The sequence below is a fragment of the Oncorhynchus kisutch genome, linkage group LG10 (assembly GCF_002021735.2).
Source record: "Oncorhynchus kisutch isolate 150728-3 linkage group LG10, Okis_V2, whole genome shotgun sequence".
In the NCBI taxonomy this organism is placed as follows: Eukaryota; Metazoa; Chordata; class Actinopteri; order Salmoniformes; family Salmonidae; genus Oncorhynchus; species Oncorhynchus kisutch.
In genome coordinates, this window is record NC_034183.2 from 29,414,521 (window position 1) to 29,435,527 (window position 21,007).

The following is a 21,007-nucleotide window of genomic DNA, read 5'->3' on the forward strand; positions in this document are numbered from 1 at the left end:
ATTCTTATCAGTAGACTCAACAGACTTCGTTTCTCAAATGACTGCCTCGCCTGGTTCACCAAATACTTCTCTGAGAGAGTTCAGTGTGTCAAATCGGAGGGCCTGTTGTCCGGACGGTTCTGACTTAGAATATGTGGACAATTTCAAATATCCAGGTGTCTGGTTAGACTGTAAACTGTTCTTCCAGACTCACATTAAGCATCTCCAAACCGTAATTAAATCTAGAATCGGCTTCCTATTTCACAACAAAGCATCCTTCACTCATGCTGCCAAACATACCCTTGTAAAACTGACTATCCTACCGATCCTTGACTTTGGCGATTTATAAAATAGCCTCCAACACTCTACTCAGCAAATTGGATGCAGTCTATCACAGTGCCATATACTGCCCACCACTGCGACCTGTATGCTCTCGTTGCCTGGCCCTCACTTCATATTCGTCGCCAGCAAATTGTAATTACTTTGCCACTACGGCCTATTTATTGCCTTATCTCCCTAATCTTACCTCATTTTCACACACAGTATATAGATTTTTTCTATTGTGTTATTGACTGTACGTTTGTTTATTCCATGTGTAACTCTGTGTTGTTGTTTGTGTCGCACTGCTTTTCTTTATCTTGGCCAGGTCGCAATTGTAAATAAGAATTTGTTCTCAACTGGCCTACCTGGTTAAATAAAGGTGAAATATATATATTTAAAAAAATAATATTGTCAAAGCTATTGTTAGACATTATTGGATAGCCAAGCAATGTGTTGATTGCTAGCTAAATAACTTAGCTAGCTTGACTGAGGGTCGGGTGTCTCTGATAGAACTGGCTAGCTAGCTACAGTATATTATGTTTAGCCAAAATAAATTCATATTTTCCCTACTGCAGTGGATCCATCTGGTCTGGAGCCAGCTGCTTATGGACAGACTCCAGACAATGTAGCCTTTTATCATTTAACTAGCTAATTCCCAATTCTTTTTTAACAAAAAATGTGTTTACATCCCTGTCAGTGAACATTTATCCTTTGCCAAGGTAATCCATCCACATGACAGGTGTGGCATATCAAGATAACGATTTAACGGCATGATCATTACACTCTAAAATGTTTTGTCACACAACCCAATGCCACAGATGTCTCAAACTGACTGCAGGAGTGTCCACCAGAGCTGTTACCAGATAAATTAATGTTAACTTCTCTACCATATGTTGTTTTATAGAATTTGGCAGTACGTCGAACTGGCTTCACAACCACAGACAATATGTAATCACGCCAGCCCTGGACCTCCACAACCAGCTTCTTCACCTGCGGGATCGTCTGAGACCAGCCACCCGGACAGCTGATGAATCTGTCAGTTTGCACAACCAAAGAATTTCTGCACAAACTGTCAGAAACCATCTCAGGGAAGCTCATATGCATGCTCGTCGTCCTCACCAGGGTCTTGACCTGACTGCAGTTTAGCTTTGTAACTGACTTCAGTGGGCAAATTCTCACCGTCGCTGGCCACTGGCACGCTGGAGAAGTGTGCTCTTCACGGATTAATCCCTGTTTCAACTTTACCTGGCAGATGGCAGACAGCATGTATGGTATCGTGTGGGCGAGGTTGGTGATGTCAACGTTGTGAACAGAGTGCCCCATGGTGGCGGTGGGGTTATAGTATGGGCAGGCATAAGTTACGGACAATGAACACGATTGCATTTTATCGATGGCAAGTTGAATACACAGAAATACCGCAACGAGATCCCGAGGCCCATTGTCGTGCCATTCATCCACCGCCATCACCTCATGTTTCAGCATGATAATGCACAGTTCCATGTCACAAGGATCTGTACACAGTTCCTGGAAGCTGAAAATGTTCCAGTTTTTCTATGGCCTAAATACTCACCAGACATGTCAGCCATTGAGCATGTTTGGGATGCTCTGGGTCGACATGTATGACTGGGTGTTCCAGTTCCAATATTCGCGCAGCTATTGAAGAGGAGCGGGACAACATTTCACAGGCCACAATCAACAGCCTGATCAACTCATGCAAAGGAGATGTGTTGCGCTGCGTGAGGCAAATGGTGGTCACACCAGATACTGACTGGTTTTCTGATCCACTCCCCTACCTTTAAAAAAAAGTTATCTCTGATCAACAGATGCATATCTGTATTCCCAGTCATGTGAAATCCATAGATTAGATCCTAATTTATTTATTTCAATTGACTGATTTCCTTATATGAAATGTAACTCAGTAAAATTGTGAAATTGTTGCATGTTGCATTTATATTTTTGTTCAGTAGTTGTCAGTCATGAATCATTCATTCAAACTTTTCAAAGTATACCACAGCATGCTATTGTGATTTTGCCTCAAATTTGTAGTTTTATGCAATCCATTTTAATGTAGCCTAGCTAAAGTATGTAAAGTAAAAAACGACATATTTTATTCATTAAAATAGATGGCAACGTACAGTACCAGTCAAATCAGGATAATTGAGTGACTGTCAGTGAGTGACAAAAAACAATTACACCTTATGTATTCTACTATTCCAACTCTAAACAGTAAGTTGAGAACCAGACTGAGTTCCTAAAAATATATACAGTAGCAATAAAATGTTTGGACACACCAGCACATTCAAGGGTTTTTCTTTATTTGTACTATTTTCTACATTGTAGAATAATAGTGAAGACATCAAAACTATTAAATAACACATATGGAATCATGTCGTAAGCAAAACATTTTTTAAAATATTTTATATTCTTCAAAGTAGCCACCCTTTGCCTTGCTTGGTACACTCTTGGCATTCTCTCAACCAGCTTCACGAGGAATGCTTTTCCAACAGTCTTGAAGGAGTTCCCACATATGCTGAAAACTTGTTGGCTGCTTTTCGTTCACTCTGCGGTCCAACTCATCCCAAACCATCTCAATTGGGTTGAGGTCGGGTGATTGTGGAGGTCAGGTCATCTGATGCAGCACTCCATCACTCTCCTTGGTCAAATAGCCCTTACACAGCCTGGAGGTGTGTTTAAGGCATTGTCCTGTTGAAAACTGTTTGATTGTCCCACTAAGCGCAAACCAGATGGGATGGTGTATCACTGCAGAAAGCTGTGGTAGCCATGCTGGCTAAGTGTGCCTTGAATTATAAATAAATCACATACGGTGTCACCAGCATAGCACTCCCACACCATCACACATCCTCCATTCTTCACGGTGGGAACCACACATGCGGAGATCATCCGTTCACCTACTCTGTGTCTCACAAAAACATGTTGGAAGAAACCAAAAATCTCAAATTTGCACTCATCAGACCAAAGGACAGAATTCCACCAGTCGAATGTCATTTGCTCATGTTTAAGGCCCAAACAAGTCTCTTCTTCTTATTGGTGTCCTTTAGTAGTGGTATCTTTGCAGCAATTCGACCATGAAGGCCTGATTCACACAGTCTCCTCTGAACAGTTGATGCTGAGATGTGTCTGTCACTTGAACTCTGTGAAGCATTTATTTGGGCTGCAATCTGAGGTGCAGTTAACTCTAATGAACTTATCCTCTGCAGCAGAGGTAACTATGGGTCTTCCTGTGGCGGTCCTCATGAGAGGCAGTTTCATCATAGAGCTTGATGGTTTTTTCAACTGCACTTGAAAAAACTTTCAAAGTTCTTTAAATTTTCATTATTGACTGACCTTCATGTCTTAAAGTTATGACGGACTGTCATTTCTCTTTGCTTATTTGAGCTGTTCTTGCCATAATATGGACTTGGTCTTTTACCAAATAGGGCTATCTTCTGTATACCACCCCTACCTTGTCACAACACAACTGATTGGCTCAAACGTGTTAAGAAGGAAAGAAAATTCACAAATTAACTTTAAACAAGGCTCACCTGTTAATTGAAATGCATTCCAGGTGATTACCTCATGAAGCTGGTTTTCTAGATTATTCCTGTCACGACTTCCACCGAAGGTGGCTCCTTTCCCTGTTCGGGCGGCGCTCGGCGGTCGTCGTCGACGGTCTACTAGCTTCCACCGATACTTTTTCCTTTTCATTTGGTTTTGTCTGTCTTGTGTTTCACCTGTGTTCGATTTAGGGTAATTAGGGGGGTATTTTAATCTCGCCATACCCTCTGGGTTTTGTGCGGGATTGTTACGATAGCTGTCATTTTGTTTGGGTTGCGGTTTCTTGTGTTCTGTTGAACAGGTGATTTTTTCTGGACGGTATCCGGTTGTTTTGAGGCTACTGTTGTAGTCCTGTTCCTGTTCTTTGGACTTGTATAATAAAACGCCCTTTTCAAATTTGCTCTCTCCTGCGCCTGACTCCACATCCACTTCTCCTTGGGAAGATACTTGACAATTCCATATGTGTTATTTCATAGTTTTGATGTCTTCACTATTATTCCACAATGTAGAAAATAGTAAAAATAAATATGAGTAGGTGTGTCCAAACTTTTGAATGGTACTGTATATTTATGAAATATATTTTGGAATATATTTTAATAGCTTAATATTTCCACACCATATACTTAAACACATAAACACATATGTAGAACTCTATGAAAACTGCCAATTTTGTAATATGTCCATGTATTTTTGTCCATATATTTAAATATATATGTACACATAAGGATTATATTTAGATATCTGTCGTTTACATATATGTTAACACATGTACATACAGTACATGTTGTTAAAATATATGTAAATGTGTTATTTTTCCGTACTCTCCTGATAGATTGTGGCTCCCTTGCAATCAGCCAGTTTGAAACATTTCCTCACATTAACTTATTTATATATCCTTGTTTAACCTTTGTGTTAGTGAACCTATGAATCCTGGGAGACCGGGGAATATGTATGGAAAACCCTGTGTGTTCTGGAACGTGCAGACGTCCTCAATCACTCCATCCAGGATGTGATGGAAACTCCGGCCATGTTTCCTCACCACATTCCCACACCGAGCGTGTCCTTTCTGACCCGGCTCGCATGGTCCAATCAGCTCCTAGCTCCCATACCCAGTGCCAGCCGTTACCATGGCGTAGATGGAACTGAGTCTACAGCACAGGAGGCTGCTGAGGGGAGAACGGCTCATAATAACGGCTGGATCGGAGCAAATGGAATGGCATGAAACACATAGAAACCATGTATTGATGTATTTGATACCATTCCACAAATTCCACTCCAGCCATTAACATGAGCCCGTTCTCCCCAATTAAGGTGCGACCAACCTGCGGTCTACAGGGGCTGTGCTGCTGCGCCACCACACTAGTGAGAGCTGATAGCTCTCTCTTTCAGAGCCAGGGGAATGTTTACACAGGTGTGCTGTGGTCAGCCGTGGTCATGGAGTGGTTAACCACAGAACCCCGCAGTCCAGAGGGGACAGATGAGAGAGAGAGGGGTCTCTATTGGCTCTGAGGGGTCTCTTCTGGGGACAATAACTCACAACTCTCCCCTATCGAGAGGCAGGTCCATCCCAACATGCAGGGCCGGCTCTAGCCTTTTGGGCGCCCTAAGTAACATGACCATACTGCATACTATATTCACTCACTGTATGTACTTTATGAAGTCACACACATACAGTACACCGGCTATAACACGCACGCACAAACACATTCTTTCTCTCTTTCCTTGCCTTTCTCTCTTCTCTTGCATTGTGCACTATAGCTGCAGAGATAATGTGGAGGGGAGCATGCATTGGAGATGGGCCATATGGGACCCTCTAGTCTGTCTGCTGCTTTAAATCTCTACCTCTCTCCCTCTCTCTCTCTCTCTCTCTCTCTCTCTCTCTCTCTCTCTCTCTCTTTCTCTCTCTCTCGACATGGTTTCCTGTCTCAACATCATCTTGTTCCATGCCTGGGACTTGAACGCCCAGTAGAACGTGTAATAACCCATAATTTAAAAAAATACAACTTAATGGGTTTATGGGAACTGAGGAGCTGAAACCTGTGGTGGCAAACGTAGAAGCTTTTTTCATTTTCATTTGGTGGACGTTATAATACAGTGCATTCAGAAAGTATTCAGACCCCTTGACTTTTTCCACATTTTGTTAAGTTACAGCCTTATTCTAAAATTGATAAAATTGTTAATTTCCCTCATTAATCTACACACAATCCCCCATGATGACAAAGAAAAAACAGGTTTTTAGAAGGTTTTGCAAATGTATTAACAATTAAAAACTGAAATTTGACATTTACATAAGTATTCAGACCCTTTACTCAGTACTTTTTTGAAGCACGTTTGGCAGAGATTACAGCCTCGAGTCTTCTTGGGTATGACTTTACAAGCTTGGCAAACCTGTATTTGGGGAGTTTCTCCCATCCGTCTTTGCAGATCCTCTCAAGTTCTGTCAGGTTCGATGGGGAGCGTTGCTGCACAGTTATTTTCAGGTCTCTCCAGAGATATTAGATCGGGTTCAAGTCCAGGCTCTGGCTGGGCCACTCAAGGACAATCAGAGACTTGTTCTGAAACCAGTACTGCATTGTCTTGGCTGTGTGCTTAGGGTCATTGTCCTGTTATAAGGTGAACCTTTGCCCCAGTCTGAGATCCTGAGCGACCTGGAGCAGGTTTTCATCAAGGATCTCTCTGTACTTTGCTCTGTTAATATTTCCCTCGATCCTGACTAGTCTCCCAATCCCTGCAGCCGAAAGAAATCCACACAGCATAATGCTGCCACCACCGTGCTTCACTGTAGGGATGGTGCCAAATGTCTTTCAGATGTTTAATCAGACCAGAGAATCTTGTTTCTCAATGTCTGAGAGTCCTTTAGGTGCCTTTTGGCAAGCTCCAAGCGGGCTGTCATGTGCCTTTTACTGAGGAGTGGCTTCTGTCTGGTCACTCTACAATAACTGCCTAATTGGTGGAGTGCTGCAGAGATGGTTGTCCTTCTAGAAGGTTCTCCCATCTCCACAGAGGATCTCGGGCGGCCAGCTCTAGGAAGAGTCTTGGTGGTTCCAAAAGCTTCCATTTAAGAATGATGGAGGCCACTGTGTTCTTGGGGACCTTCAATGGTGCAGAAATGTTTTGGAACCCTTCCCCAGATCTGTGCCTCAACAACAATCCTGTCTCGGAGCTCTACGGACAATCCCTTCGACCTCATGACTTGGTTTTTGCTCTGACATGAACTGTCTACTGTGGGACCTTATATAGACAGTTGTGTGCCTTTCCAAATCATGTCCAATCAATTGAATTTACCACAGGTGAACTCCAATCAAGTTGTAGAAATATCTTAAGGAGGATCAATGGAAACAGGATGCACCTGAGCTCAATTTGGAGTCTCATAGCAAAAGGTCTGAATACTTATGTAAATAATATATTTCTGTTTTTTATTTTAAATTAGCAAACATTTCTAAAAACTATTTTTGCTTTGTTACTATGGGTATTGTGTGTAGATTGTTGAGGGAAACAAATTATTTATTCAATTTTAGAGTATGGCTGTAACATAACAAAATGTGGAAATTGTCAAGGGGCCTGAATACTTTCCAAATGAACTGTACATAAACTGCAACCTTGTGAGTAGGATTGCAAAGCTACCAGTATTTTTACCAAAGTTACCGGATTCTTCAGTAATTTTGGTAATTAACAGAACATCTATGGCAATCTATCGTAACTTTGGTCATTTATACTTGGATAACGTTTAAAAAATGTATTCATATATAATATTTTTTTTTTTGATATCTGTGTCAATATTGTCCATGAACTTCTAGTAGATGGACCATATGGTTCAAGAGAAAATAGCCTAATTAATGAAAAAGCATTTAATCAAAAATTGCATTATTTTCTATTAACTCTGCAACTCTTCCAACTATTGACATGTTTTACAACTGCCACTAGTTTGATGCAAAACATTGAGAAAAAGTACATACTAACATTCAAAAATAAATAAGTGTGTAAATTTGTTTGATTTCATCCTGAAACCCTCATATTCAACACCAATGGTATTCACTAAGTTGATGGTTCATATTTAGGACAATGTTTTACAGCTTTGTCAGTCTATTTTTTATTTAAAAGCATCTTATTAAATTATTTAATATATTTTACATTTGATAAGGCCGGAACAGAGGGCCAGAGATAATTACACACCTGTAGAAATCTGAATTACCCAAAGGGGCCACTAGATGTCTTTTGACAGATTCCATTAAAATTCTGGTAGTTTACTGGTAAACTTCAATAGATTCCAGTAATATACCCTCCCAATGCAACCCTTCTTGTGAATCGTATTGCTTTCCAAGAGTCAAAGAGCTGTGGAGAAACTGCATGGGCTAATGAAGTTCAGGCAGAACCAAACAGAACCCATCTGTATCTCCTGTTTGGTCACCTGGGATGTATCTCCCTGGTCACAAGTCACATGTGATCTATTGCCCTAGTTGCAGGTGAATCAATTTCCCTGATCTATTGCCCTGGACCCAGGCTGAATCTTTGGGGTCAGGCGGGTTCCCCCGCTCTCAGCCCTCTGGTGGCTCCACATGTGACAAAACCATTCAGGCCTGCAATCTTCTGTATTAAAAACCATTAAACCATTAAACACACCCCCTATAGTTTTTATAGGTCCTCAAATCACAGACTAATGGACACTTCGAAAACACTTCCTGACTTTAAAGGCTTAATATTTCACTCACAGGAACTTTTGTTAGAGAGCAAACACATGTGGACATACACATAATGACACGCACATGAATATTGACATGCAATTTCATACGCGGAATCGGTGCAGAAACTGAGAAAGAGTTGCTTCACTGAGGAGTCTGAATAGAGATTCACTGTGCACAAACGGGTTGAACATCAACATTGTTTCAACGCATTGTGACATGGAATCTCTGTGGAAAATTGGATTTAAAAAAAAGTTAGCAACCTAAACTGTTGTTTTGAGGGTGAAATTTCAACTACAGGATAATGTCATAATTGTAAGGAATTTTCAACATAGATAAGCCTTGTATATATAAGTTGAATTTATCTATTTCAAACTAACGAAAGAAAAATAACTATAAAATGGGCTGCACCTCCTACTGGAGAGTGGATCTATCTACACTCTACAGCTATTCATTGGGTCTCCCATCCAGGGTTTTAACAAATCCCTGTCTAGCTTAGATATTTGTCACAGACTACTAACAATGTGCTATCATGAGAATTATGAGAATTATCATGAGAATTATTATTATCTCATTTGGTTGTGCACATTAATTTAAAAACACATTAAGTTGTTTGTTATCTGACATTGTATTCCCTCTTGAACTTTGTTGTGCTTCAAAATGGTTGAAAGTGCAGTGATAACACAATTAGATGACAACTAAACCAAAAGAAAAAAAATCCATTGGAATTTGGTTGTGGTATTAGATGGTTGAAAGCATAGTGATAACACATTGGGAATTAAACAAACTTCTGACTCACTTTTTGAGTGACTGTGTCTTGTTGCACCAAGGTGAGCACATGGATGAGCAGCTGTGAGATAGAAGTGAGCCATTTATTTACAGCCCTAGTTAGAGGAGCTGTGTTATAGTTGGACCTCCTCCTGGCTAGATCCAGAGATGTGAGTCCAAATTGTGCCTTCAGTTCAGCCTCAAAGCTCTGTTTTGACATCAATGGAGCATATGATGCTTCCTCTCATTCGCCCAGGGCCATTTTCATTGTGTTGTATTCAGTTCTGGCCAGCCCTGAGGTTCGCTCTCTCTACTCCAAGTGGAAGTCTGAGTGAATACCCTCCCTGGCCCGGCCTCTGGCCCCCATCTCCAGGCCTTGCAGCCTGCCAGATGAACAGGGGTACATTAATAGGGCCGTATATCACTGCACATGATGACACGGTTATGGGTGACCGGACCCAAGTGCATAAATCAAAGAGAATATGAAAATGGAGGAAAAAAGAGAGGGAGGGAGAGATGGAGGGATAGAAGGAGGAAGGGAGGAGGGATAGAGGGAACGAGGGGGGGGGGGGCAAGGAAAGTGCAAGATAAAGACGTATATCATTCAACTTAGGGAAAAAAATATCTAGAGGAAAGGTTTCAGAGTAGACTCGCAGGACAGAACAAAAGCAATGCTGTGTGTGTGTCTACTGTCAAGAACAGTTCCCAATTCCCAATCAACAACACTCTCTGAACATGGGAACTTGTAATATGCTTACTCAAGAGATTGCAACAGATTACATTGTGTCCAGTCCAAAGTTGATTACATTATACTTTCTCACAGACAAAGTTTATGAAACTGTTGATAGTGGTTGTGGATATTGGTCCATGTGAAACAGACTGGGCCAGGGGTCCAGAGTTGTGGTGAATCAATGTTGTTTCAACGTACTTTGTCAACGTATTGTGACGTGGAAGCGCAGTGATAGACATTTGGGTGACAACTAAACCCAAAAAACAGAGGTTGTTTTCTGTTGGAATATGTTTGTGCTTTTAGATGGTTGAAAGCATAGTGATAACACATTGGCTGTATTTTTGAGTGGGTGAATATAGGTTATAATCTCAATGTCTCAAACAAATATTACCCAATTATCCACGTTGTAATGACGTGGTGGGGTTTGGCCAGTTTACTCTGCTCCCTGATGGAGAAATCCCTCACTGGAGGAGTAAGTCAGGAAACCGCTGGACGCTTGGAGACTCTGGGTCTGTGTGGCCCTGGAGGGCCATAAAAACACATCTGGTCCAGAGCAGGACACAGTGGCCGCTGCACAGGAGGGACCTGTTTATGACAGCAGGAACCAGGGTAGGCAGAGTGGGAGAGTTATGAGAGGTGTGATTGGAGAGTTTACACTATGTTAGAAATATACAGATCGTGTACAGTATTTGTGTGACTTCTTACATACATACATACAGAAGAAGAGTGTATTGGAGTGTACAGTGTGTGGGAGTGGATCTAGTGGATGCATATGGCCTTGGACAATGACTAGGTTCTGCTGAGTCTGTGAGGTCAGTATGGGGGCTGGCCAGAGGCGACAGCCCCGTTAGCCTGATTAACAGCCAGCCTGACGTCCGGACCCTGAGGAGGAAAGTCCAAACAGTCGTGACACAACATTACCTCCGCAGCTCGACTCCAGCGAGGTCAGAAACCGGACGGACCACTCTGCCAGCGATTCCGTTGCCAAACACTTCCTTCCTCTTATCTCTCTGAAGATCAATCTACCTCACATCAACTAGGCCTACTTAATCTTTTTGGCCATCGCATCTCCCTCTGCAGAGATTTGTCAACGTTTCTTTCCTCCCCTTGTTCTGTTGTAGCACATCTGGAATTTCACAAGCAACGATGACCAATGAGTTGTGTAGCCTCAATGCGTTAGTTCAAAAGAAAGGTTTGTCTTTTAAAACGTGGAGGCATAAGATCAATGTTTGGCCCGCTGGACCTCACGTTTCATAGGATGTTGTCATCAGCTTGGAGACAGGTGACTGGTTAAAAAATATTGATTACAGATCATTTTGTAAAACTAGATGATTACTTCTTGGATTACTTTTAAATTCAGAAAATATATTTGCGGGAAACCTTTCTGTTTTCTCAATGATATTCAATTCAACACTGAAAAAAGGGCCAAGTTTGAGTTTGTTCCACCTGAGTGAGTCCGACCACATGTCAGAGACCAATATGATGACACACCATATGCTTTTAATGGATCCTTTTTGTCTTCTTCTGTAATAGATTACATTTAGTAAGTAACCTAACCAACCCTGCTGGTTTCTGCCACCTGTGTGCCAATCAAAGCTCTCAGTAACCAAATGTTTTAAATGATTGGCTGACATTCAGGGCTCAGAACACAGAGAGAATTGTGGCTCCACTAGCCTGTTGAAATAGTCATATTTTATTTTTGAATTCAGTCCAGTTTCCAGAGACATGTCTGGACCCGGTACTGCTAATCATTTGAAGAAACATTTTCACTTAAATTATTTTAAAAGCACAACGACACACGAAGGGCCCGGTTGTAAGGTGATTTGGTTAATGTTTTTGACAGACTAGCGTTTCAGACGTCGTTAAAGCCGTGAAGGCTGTCATGATAATTTCTCTCTGAATGAATACAGAATCAATAAAAAAAGCATATCTTTTTTTGCAGTAGAATCTTTTAATAACGGTCTCATGCCAGTTTCCAACAGAAATGGAGTGTTCTGATTAACAACAACTAAAGCTCTTGAGGCCATGCTAATGTAACCTTCAACCTTGCACTGCATGTGTGTATTTTTTCTTTTTTTTCTTACCAAGCAAAATGATCTAACATCATTCACAGGTAATTTTCACAAAAAATCAAAACAAAAAAAGGCTTCATACAACTAGTTTTTCATTTCAAGATGTTTTTCAAGACATTTTACTTCAATCTTCTTACTGAGGTAAAATATCCTGAAATAAATAAATTACTTGTATTAAGCCTTTTAGGTTCAAATAAGCAAAATGATCTACCAATGTATAATATTTCACTTGGTAAGAAAAAAATTTTGAAAGTGTGAAATATCACTCAATATAAGATTTAGGCTTGCTTAGATTTCACTTTTTGCAGTGTATATGAACGAGGACACATGAAAAGGGAGCAAAAACATTTCACTTCAATGAACAATCCAGTCCTCTTCACAGGTGGTCAGAGCTACAGAGTCTACAGCTACAGAGTAAGGAACCAGCTAGGGGTACCAGCCTGGTCTCATAAACTAGACGTACAGTGGCAAGAAAAAGTATGTGTACCCTTTGGAAATACCTGGATTCATGGTCATAAAATTTGATCTGATCTTCATCTAGGTCACAACAATAGACAAACACAGTCTGCTTAAACAAATAACACACAAACAATTATAAATTTCATGTCTTTACTGAACACACTATGTAAACATTCACAGTGCAGTGTGGGAAAAGCATGTGAAACCTTTGATTTAATAACTGGTTGACCCTCCTTTGGCAGCTATAACCTCAACCAAACGTTTTCTGTAGTTGCGGATCAGACCTGCACAACTGTCAGGAGGAATTTTGTACCATTCCTCTTTACAAAACTGTTTCAGTTCAGCAATATTCTTGGGATGTCTGGTGTCAACTGCTCTCTTGAGGTCATGCCACAGCATCTCAATCGGGTTGAGGTCAGGGTCACTCCAGAAGGTGTATTTTCTTCTGTTGAAGCCATTCTGTGTCGATTTACTTCTGTGTTTTGTCTCGTTGTCCTGTTGCATCACCCAAATTCTGTTGAGCTTCAATTGCCGGACACATAGCCTAAAATTCTCCTGCAAAATGTCTTGATAAACTTCGGAATTCAATTTTTCGTCAATGATAGAAAGCTGTCTAGGCCCTGAGGCAGCAAAGCAGCCCCAAACCATGATGCTCCCTCCACCATACTTTACAGTTGGGATGAGGTTTTGATGTTGGTGTGCTGTGCCTTTTTTCTCCACACACAGTGTTGTGTTCCTTCCAACCAACTCAACTGTCGTTTCATTTGTCCACAGAATATTTTGGATGGAACATCCAGGTGCACTTTCGCGACCTTCAGATGTGCAGCAATGTTTTTTTTGGACAGCAGTGGCTTCTTCCGTGGTGTCCTCCCATGAACACCATTCTTGTTTAGTGTTTTACGTATCATAAATTTGTCAACAGAGATGTTAGCATGTTCCAAAGATTTCTGTAAGTCTTTAGCTGACACTCTAGGATTCTTCTAAAGATTATTGAGCATTCTGCGCTGTGCTCTTGTGGTCATCTTGGCAGGATGGCCACTCCTAGGGAGAGTAGCAACAGTGCTGAACTTCCTCCATTCATAGACAATTTGTCTTACCGTGGACTGATGAACATCAAGGCTTTTATAGATACATTTGTAACCCTTTCCAGTTTTATGAAAGTCAACAATTCTTAATCTTAGGTCTTCTGAGATCTCTTTTGTTTGCGGCAGGTAATTCCAAAGGGTTCACATACTTTTTCTTGCCACTGTAACATAGTAAACATTAATCCGGGACACTCAAGTATTACGGTACTGTATGTTACGTTTGGTATGGTTACATAAGACGAAAGCTACAATATGTAACTTTTTGGGCGACCCGACCAAATTCACACAGAAATGTATGTTATGGATCTGTCATTCTCATTGAACGCAAGTCTAAGAAGCGGTAGAGCTGTTCTATGTGTGCTATTTCTATGCTTCACATTCTTAAGTTTTGTTTTTGCATCTTTTACTTTCGGTTTTGTACACCAGCTTCAAACGGCTGAAAATACAATATTTTCAATAAGATATTTCACAGCAGTTTAGATGGTACAATGATTCTCTACACTATACTTATTTGTTTTGTCACATAAAATATAATTAGGTGAACTATTAGAATTTTTGCAACCATGAAATGCGATTTAAGGCCCAAATTATAGTAGGGTGGTTGGTCGGGGTGGATGGGTTGGTGTATAACGCAAATGTCTAGCAACCCAAAGTTTCTATGCTCGAAACTTATCATGGACAACTTTAGCATTTTAGCTAATTCACAACTTTACAACTGCTTACTACTTTTTTAGATACTTTGAAACTACTTAGCATGTTAGCTAAACCTTCCCCTAATCCTAGCCTTAACCCTTTAACCTTATTCCTAACCTTAACCCTAATCTTAACCTTAACCCCTAACCCCTCGCCTAGGTAATGTTAGGTAACATTAGCGTTAGCCACCTAGCCACATAGCTAGCGTTAGCCACAACAAATTGGAATTCATAACTTATCATCTGTTTTGCAATTTCGTTACATATTGTAAGAATTTTAATTCGTAAAATATGGTACAAATTGAAATTCGTAATATATCTGGCCTATGTGCTTCAGACCAGTAAGCCCTGCCTGGATTCTGGAATGTAACTTATAAAAAACCATCTGGTTGATTTGTTTAATGGCTATAGCAGCAATCCATTACAGAGTAGCTCTGGGTAGAGTCTTTGTGCAGGTGTGAGTTTCCCAGTGTTACTGCTCCCTGGAGACTGGTTACAGCGAAGCCTGATTTGAGACTCTCACGGAAACTGCCGATCAAAAAACGGCGTCAATCCTGCATCCGACTGGCCCTGACTTAACGCTTAACAGCCCCACCCCACAGGGGGAGAGAGAGAGGTGAATAGAGGGAGGGGGTACATCTGGGACTCTGATGTTTGTCGTAGGGAGACTGTGTGGATCTGAGAGATGGAATAACTGTGGTTTCACAGGGGTCATATGTAACAGGCTATGTCACATCAAATGAATATAAACTCTTTCATAGCTGTGGTTTGCCCTCACTGAGCCAGAGGTCTAAGGCTAAAAGAAAATACTTTATGGAGCAGCTGCTAAATCCCTTATATTGAATCCTCTGAACACTCAAGCTCTCTCTCAAATACGTATCCACGCCCCAATTAAGTACGTTACTGTGATTGTTTCCAATTCAAATGGTCAAAAAAACGAACAAAAATAGCTTCTTAGCAAAGGGAAATTTCTCAAGCAAGAATTTTGCTAGTACTGTCTGATAGAGGTCTGGATGGGGATGGGAAAACTTGCTGTTATTGGTAGAGAGGTTTGGAACTCTCTTTCTTTTCGGTCTATTACTTAATTTACCCCATGGGGATGTCACCATGGAAGTCCAAAAACACATCCCACCAAAACAGGCTATTTTAGAAGTAGTAGTAGTAGTAGGCTTTATTGGTTTCTCGAAGTCATAGACTGAATTATACACCAATTTACAATCATAATATCAGTTATATATAATTATCAAATAGTAAAATCTAGCAAAAACTTTATAGATTACAATGTTAAAATATGCAATAAACTTCAAAACAAATTATACTACAACGACAAGGTTTGGGGTGGCAGCTTTAGAAGATACGTCTTTAAAGTTCTTAGGAAGTTATTTCTAAGGCCCCTGGGCTCTATGGTGTGTGCATTAAGTGCATTAATCAGTTTAGTGAAGTATGGAATGGGAAAGTTCTGATTAGCGCCCTGTGCGTGTAATGGGAGTGTTCAGGTTGTGGCTGTTGCAGGTTGCCCGTCCAGTAATCTGCTGTCTGGTTGAAGTGAGCCAGTCTGCAATCTGGGAGTTCTGCTCTTGTCTGCTCTCCAAGGACATTATTCTGAGTTTTTTTAGCTGGTATATGACCCATCCAGAATTATTCTGCAGGCTCTCTTCTGGACACACTCCAGCTGAGCAGTCTCCATTTGGTCAATCCGGCCACAACTCTATCCTCCGGATCCCTGCTTACAAGCAAAAATGAAAGCAGGAAGCACCAGTGACTCTGTCTATAAAAAAGTGATCAGATGAAGCAGAAGCTAAACTACAGGACTGTTTTGCTGTCACAGACTGGAACATGTTCCAGGATTCTTCCGATGGCATTGAGGAGTACACCACATCAGTCACTGGCTTTATCAATAAGTTAATCGAGGACGTCGTCCCCACAGTGACTGTACGTACATACCCCAACCAGAAGCTATGGATTACAGGCAACATTCGCACTGAGCTAAAGGGCAGAGGTGCCGCTTTCAAGGTTCGGGACTCTAACCCGGAAGCTTGCAAGAAATTCTTCTCTGCCCTGCGATGAACCATCAAACAGGCAAAGTGTCAATACAGGGCTAAGATTGAATCATACTACACTGGCTCTGACACTCGTCTCATGTGGCAGGGCTTGCAAACTATTACAGACTACAAAGGGAAGCCCAGCCGCGAGCTGCCCAGTGACACGAGCCTTCCAGATGAGCTAAATCACTTCTATGCTCGCTTTGAGGCAAGCAACACTGAGGCATGCATGAGAGCACCAGCTGTTCCGGATGACTGTGTGATCACGTTCTCCATAGCCGACGTGAGTAAGACCTTTAAACAGGTCAACATACACAAGGCTGTGGAGCCAGACGGATTACTAGGACGTGTGCTCCGGGCATGTGCCGACCAACTGGCTGGTGTCTTCACTGACATTTTCAACATGTCCCTGATTGAGTCTGTAATACCAACATGTTTCAAGCAGACCACCATAGTCCCTGTACCCAAGAACACAAATGCAACCTGCCTAACTGACTACAGACCCACAGCACTCACGTCTGTAGCCATGAATTGCTTTGAAAGGCTGGTAATGGCTCACATCAACACCATTATCGCAGAAACCCTAGACACACTTCAATTTGCATACCGCCCAAACAGATCCACAGATGATGCAATCTCTATTGCACTCCACACTGCCCTTGCTCACCTGCACAAAGGGAACACTCATGTGAAAATGCTATTCATTGACTACAGCTCAGAGTTCAACACCATAGTACCCTCAAAGCTCATCACTAACAAAAGATCCTGGGACTAAACACCTCCCTCTGCAACTGGATCCTGGACTTCCTGACGGGCCGCCCCCAGGTGGTGAGCGTAGGTAGCAACACATCTGCCATGCTGATCCTCAACACTGGAGCCCCCCAGGGGTGCGTGCTCAGTCCCCTCCTTAACTCTCTGTTCACCCATGACTGCATGGCCAGGCACGACTCCAACACCATCATTATGTTTGCAGACAACACAACAGTGGTAGGCCTGATTAACGACAATGACGAGACAGCCTATAGGGAGGAGGTCAGAGACCTGGCTGGGTGGTGCCAGAATAACAACCTATCCCTCAACGTAACCAAGACTAAGGAGATGATTGTGGATTACAGGAAACGGAGGGCCGAGTACGCCTCCATTCTCATCGACGGGGCTGTAGTGGAGCAGGTTGAGAGCTTCAAATTCCTTGGTGTCCACATCACCAACAAACTAGAATGGTCCAAACACACCAAGACAGTCGTGAAGAGGGCACGACAAAGCCTATTCCCCCCAGGAAATTAAAAAGATTTGGCATGGGTCCTGACATCCTCAAAAGGTTCTACAGCTGCAACATCGAGAGCATCCTCGGTTGCATCACTGCCTGGTACGGCAATTGCTCAGCCTCCAACTGCAAGGCACTACAGAGGGTAGTGCGTACGGCCCAGTACATCACTGGGGCTAAGCTGCCTGCCATCCAGGACCTCTACACCAGGCGGTGTCAGAGGAAGGCCCTAAAATGGATAAAAGACCCCAGCCACCCCAGTCATAGACTGTTCTCTCTACTACCACACGGCAAGCTGGTACCGGAGTTCCAAGTCTAGGACAACAAGGCTTCTCAACAGTTTTTACCCCCAAGCCATAAGACTCCTGAACAGGTAATCAAATGGCTACCCAGACTATTTGCTTTGTGTGTGTGTCCCAACCCCTCTTTTACGCTGCTGCTACTCTCTGTTGATCATATATGCACAGTCACTTTAACTATACATTCATGTACATATGTACATACAACCTCAATTGGCCGGACCAACCAGTGCTCCCGCACATTGGCTAACCGGGCTATCTGCATTTTGTCCTGCCACCCATCACCCGCCAACCCCTCTTGACGCAACTGCGACTCTCTGTTCATCATATATGCATAGTCACTTTAACCATATCTACATGTAACATGCTACCTCAATCAGCCTGACTAACCGGTGTCTGTATGTAGCCTCGCTACTTTTATAGCCTCGCTACTGTTTATACACTTGCTACTGTTTTTCACTGTCTTTATACTGCTGCTTTTATTTCTTTACTTACCTATTGTTCACCTAATACCCTTTTTGCACTATTGGTTAGAGCCTGTAAGTTAGCATTTCACTGTAAGGTCTACACCTGTTGTGTTCAGCGCACGTGACAAATAGCCAGGTACAACATACTCCAGAACTGGTCTTACGTAGCCAATGTAGATGGACAGTAGGTCTTTACAGAGAAGCGCTTAATGCGCTTGAGGAGGAACAGTTTCCTTCTGGTGCTTGTGGTCATGGTGCTAACCTGGCTCCTCCAACACAGGTCCTGCTGGACAGTGAGACACAGCACCCTGACCGTTGATGTTTCTGACAGGGGAACGCCGTTGATGAAGAAGGGGGTGTGACATACATCACTACACATTTCTTTTCATTGAGGAGCATGTCATTGGTAGCGGTCCAGGTGCTCAGCTCGTCCAGTTGCTTCTGCATTGATGATGGTTGCTGCAGTTTCCTGATTTCATGCAGATTCATGTCATCGACATACACTACATGACCAAAAGTATGTGGCCACCTGCTCGTTGAACATCTCATTCCAAAATCATGGGTATGAATATTGAGTTGGTCCTCCCTTTCGTGCTATAACAGCCTCCACTCTTCTGGGAAGGCTTTCCACTAGACGTTGGAACATTGCTGCCGGGACTTGCTTCCATTCAGCCACATGAGCATTAGTGAGGTCGGGCACTGATTTTAGGCGATTAGGCCTGGCTCGCAGTCTGTGTTCCAATTCATCCCAAATGTGTTTGATGGAATTGAGGTCAGTGTTCTGTGCAGACCAGTCAAGTTCTTCCACACCAATCTCGACAAACTATTTCTGTATGGGCCTCGCTTTGTGCACAGGGTCATTGTCATGCTGAAACAGAAAAGGGCCTTCCCCAAACTGTTGCCACAAAGTGGGAAGCACAGACTCGTCTAGAATGTAATTGTATGCTGTAGTGTTAAGATTTCTCTACACTGGAACTAAGGGGCCAAGTCCGAACCATTAAAAATAGCCCCAGACCATTATTCCTCCTCCACCTAACTTTAAAGTTGGCACTATGCATTTGGGCAGGTAGCGTTTTCCTGGCATCCACCAATCCCAGATTTGTCCATCGGACTGCCAGATGGTGATCGCTATCGTGGTGTCCGATCTGAATGGGAGTCCCTCACCTTCCTTGGCCCTGTCCTTTTCCTTGCACTCATCAATGATGCATCGGCGGGAGTGGTGTGAAGCTTGCCGCCATTGGACTCTGTAGCAGTGAAAATGCATTCTCTGGAGTGATGAATCACGCTTCACCATCTCCTGTCAGCGATAAAGTCACAAATCCATGGGACCATTTCAAGCCTCACCCCCACTGACAGAATCTTTTTTATGATGATTGTGAGGATAACCCTGTCAAATGCTTTGCTGAAATCTGTGGCTACCAAAGAGCAGACCAAGTTTTTTCTGAGTGTTTGGAGAGACAAGGCTAACAAGGTCATGGGGATGATGGGAGGTGGACCTGCCTTTTAGACTTTCAAACTGTCTGGGGTCAGAAGAGATTTCATTGTGTATCCACTGGAGAGCAAAGCCTTCAGCAATCTTTGGAAACTGGGATGTCAGAGATATTGGTCTTAGTTGTTCTACATGGACAGGTTTTGAGGATGGGGATGTCCACTGTTTCATTCCAATGCTTAGGAACTAGGCCCTCCTTCAAAGAGGAGCTGTGAACATGACATAGGAGACTACTGCCGTCACAAGTCAAATCTTTCAACAGTTTCTGGGGAATTAGGTCCGGGCCGGGTACTTTACAGACAATACATTTCACAAATAAATTGTGCAAATGGAATAGACAACAGGTGGAAATTATAGGCAATTAGCAAGACACCCCCAATAAAGGAGTGGTTCTGCAGGTGGTGACCAGACCACTTCTCAGTTCCTATGCTTCCTGGCTGATGTTTTGGTCACTTTTGAATGCTGGTGGTGCTTTCACTCTAGTGGTAGCATGAGACGGAGTCTACAATCCACACAAGTGGCTCAGGTAGTGCAGCTCATCCAGGATGGGACATCAATGCAAGCTGTGGCAAGAAGGTTTGCTGTGTCTGTCAACGTAGTGTCCAGAGCATGGAGGCGCTACCAGGAAACAGGCCAGTACATCAGGAGACGTGGAGGAGGCTGTAGGAGGGCAACAACCCAGCAGCAAGACCGCTACCTCCACCTTTGTGCAAAGAGGAGCAGGAGGAGCACTGCCAGAGCCCTGCAAAATGACCTCCAGCAGGCCACCAATGTGCATGTGTCTGCTCAAACGGTCAGAAACAGACTCCATGAGGGTGGTATGAGGGCCCGACATCCACAGATGGGGGTTGTGCTTACAGCTCAACACCGTGCAGGACATTTGGCATTTGCCAGAGAACACCAAGATTAGCAAATTCGCCACCGGCGCCCTGTGCTCTTCACAGATGAAAGCAGGTTCACCCTGAGCACATGTGACAGACGTGACAGAGTCTGGAGACGCCGTGGAGAACGTTCTGCTGCCTGCAACATCCTCCAGCATGACCGGTTTGGCGGTGGGTCAGTCATGGTGTGGGCTGGCATTTCTTTGGGGGGCCGCACAGCCCTCC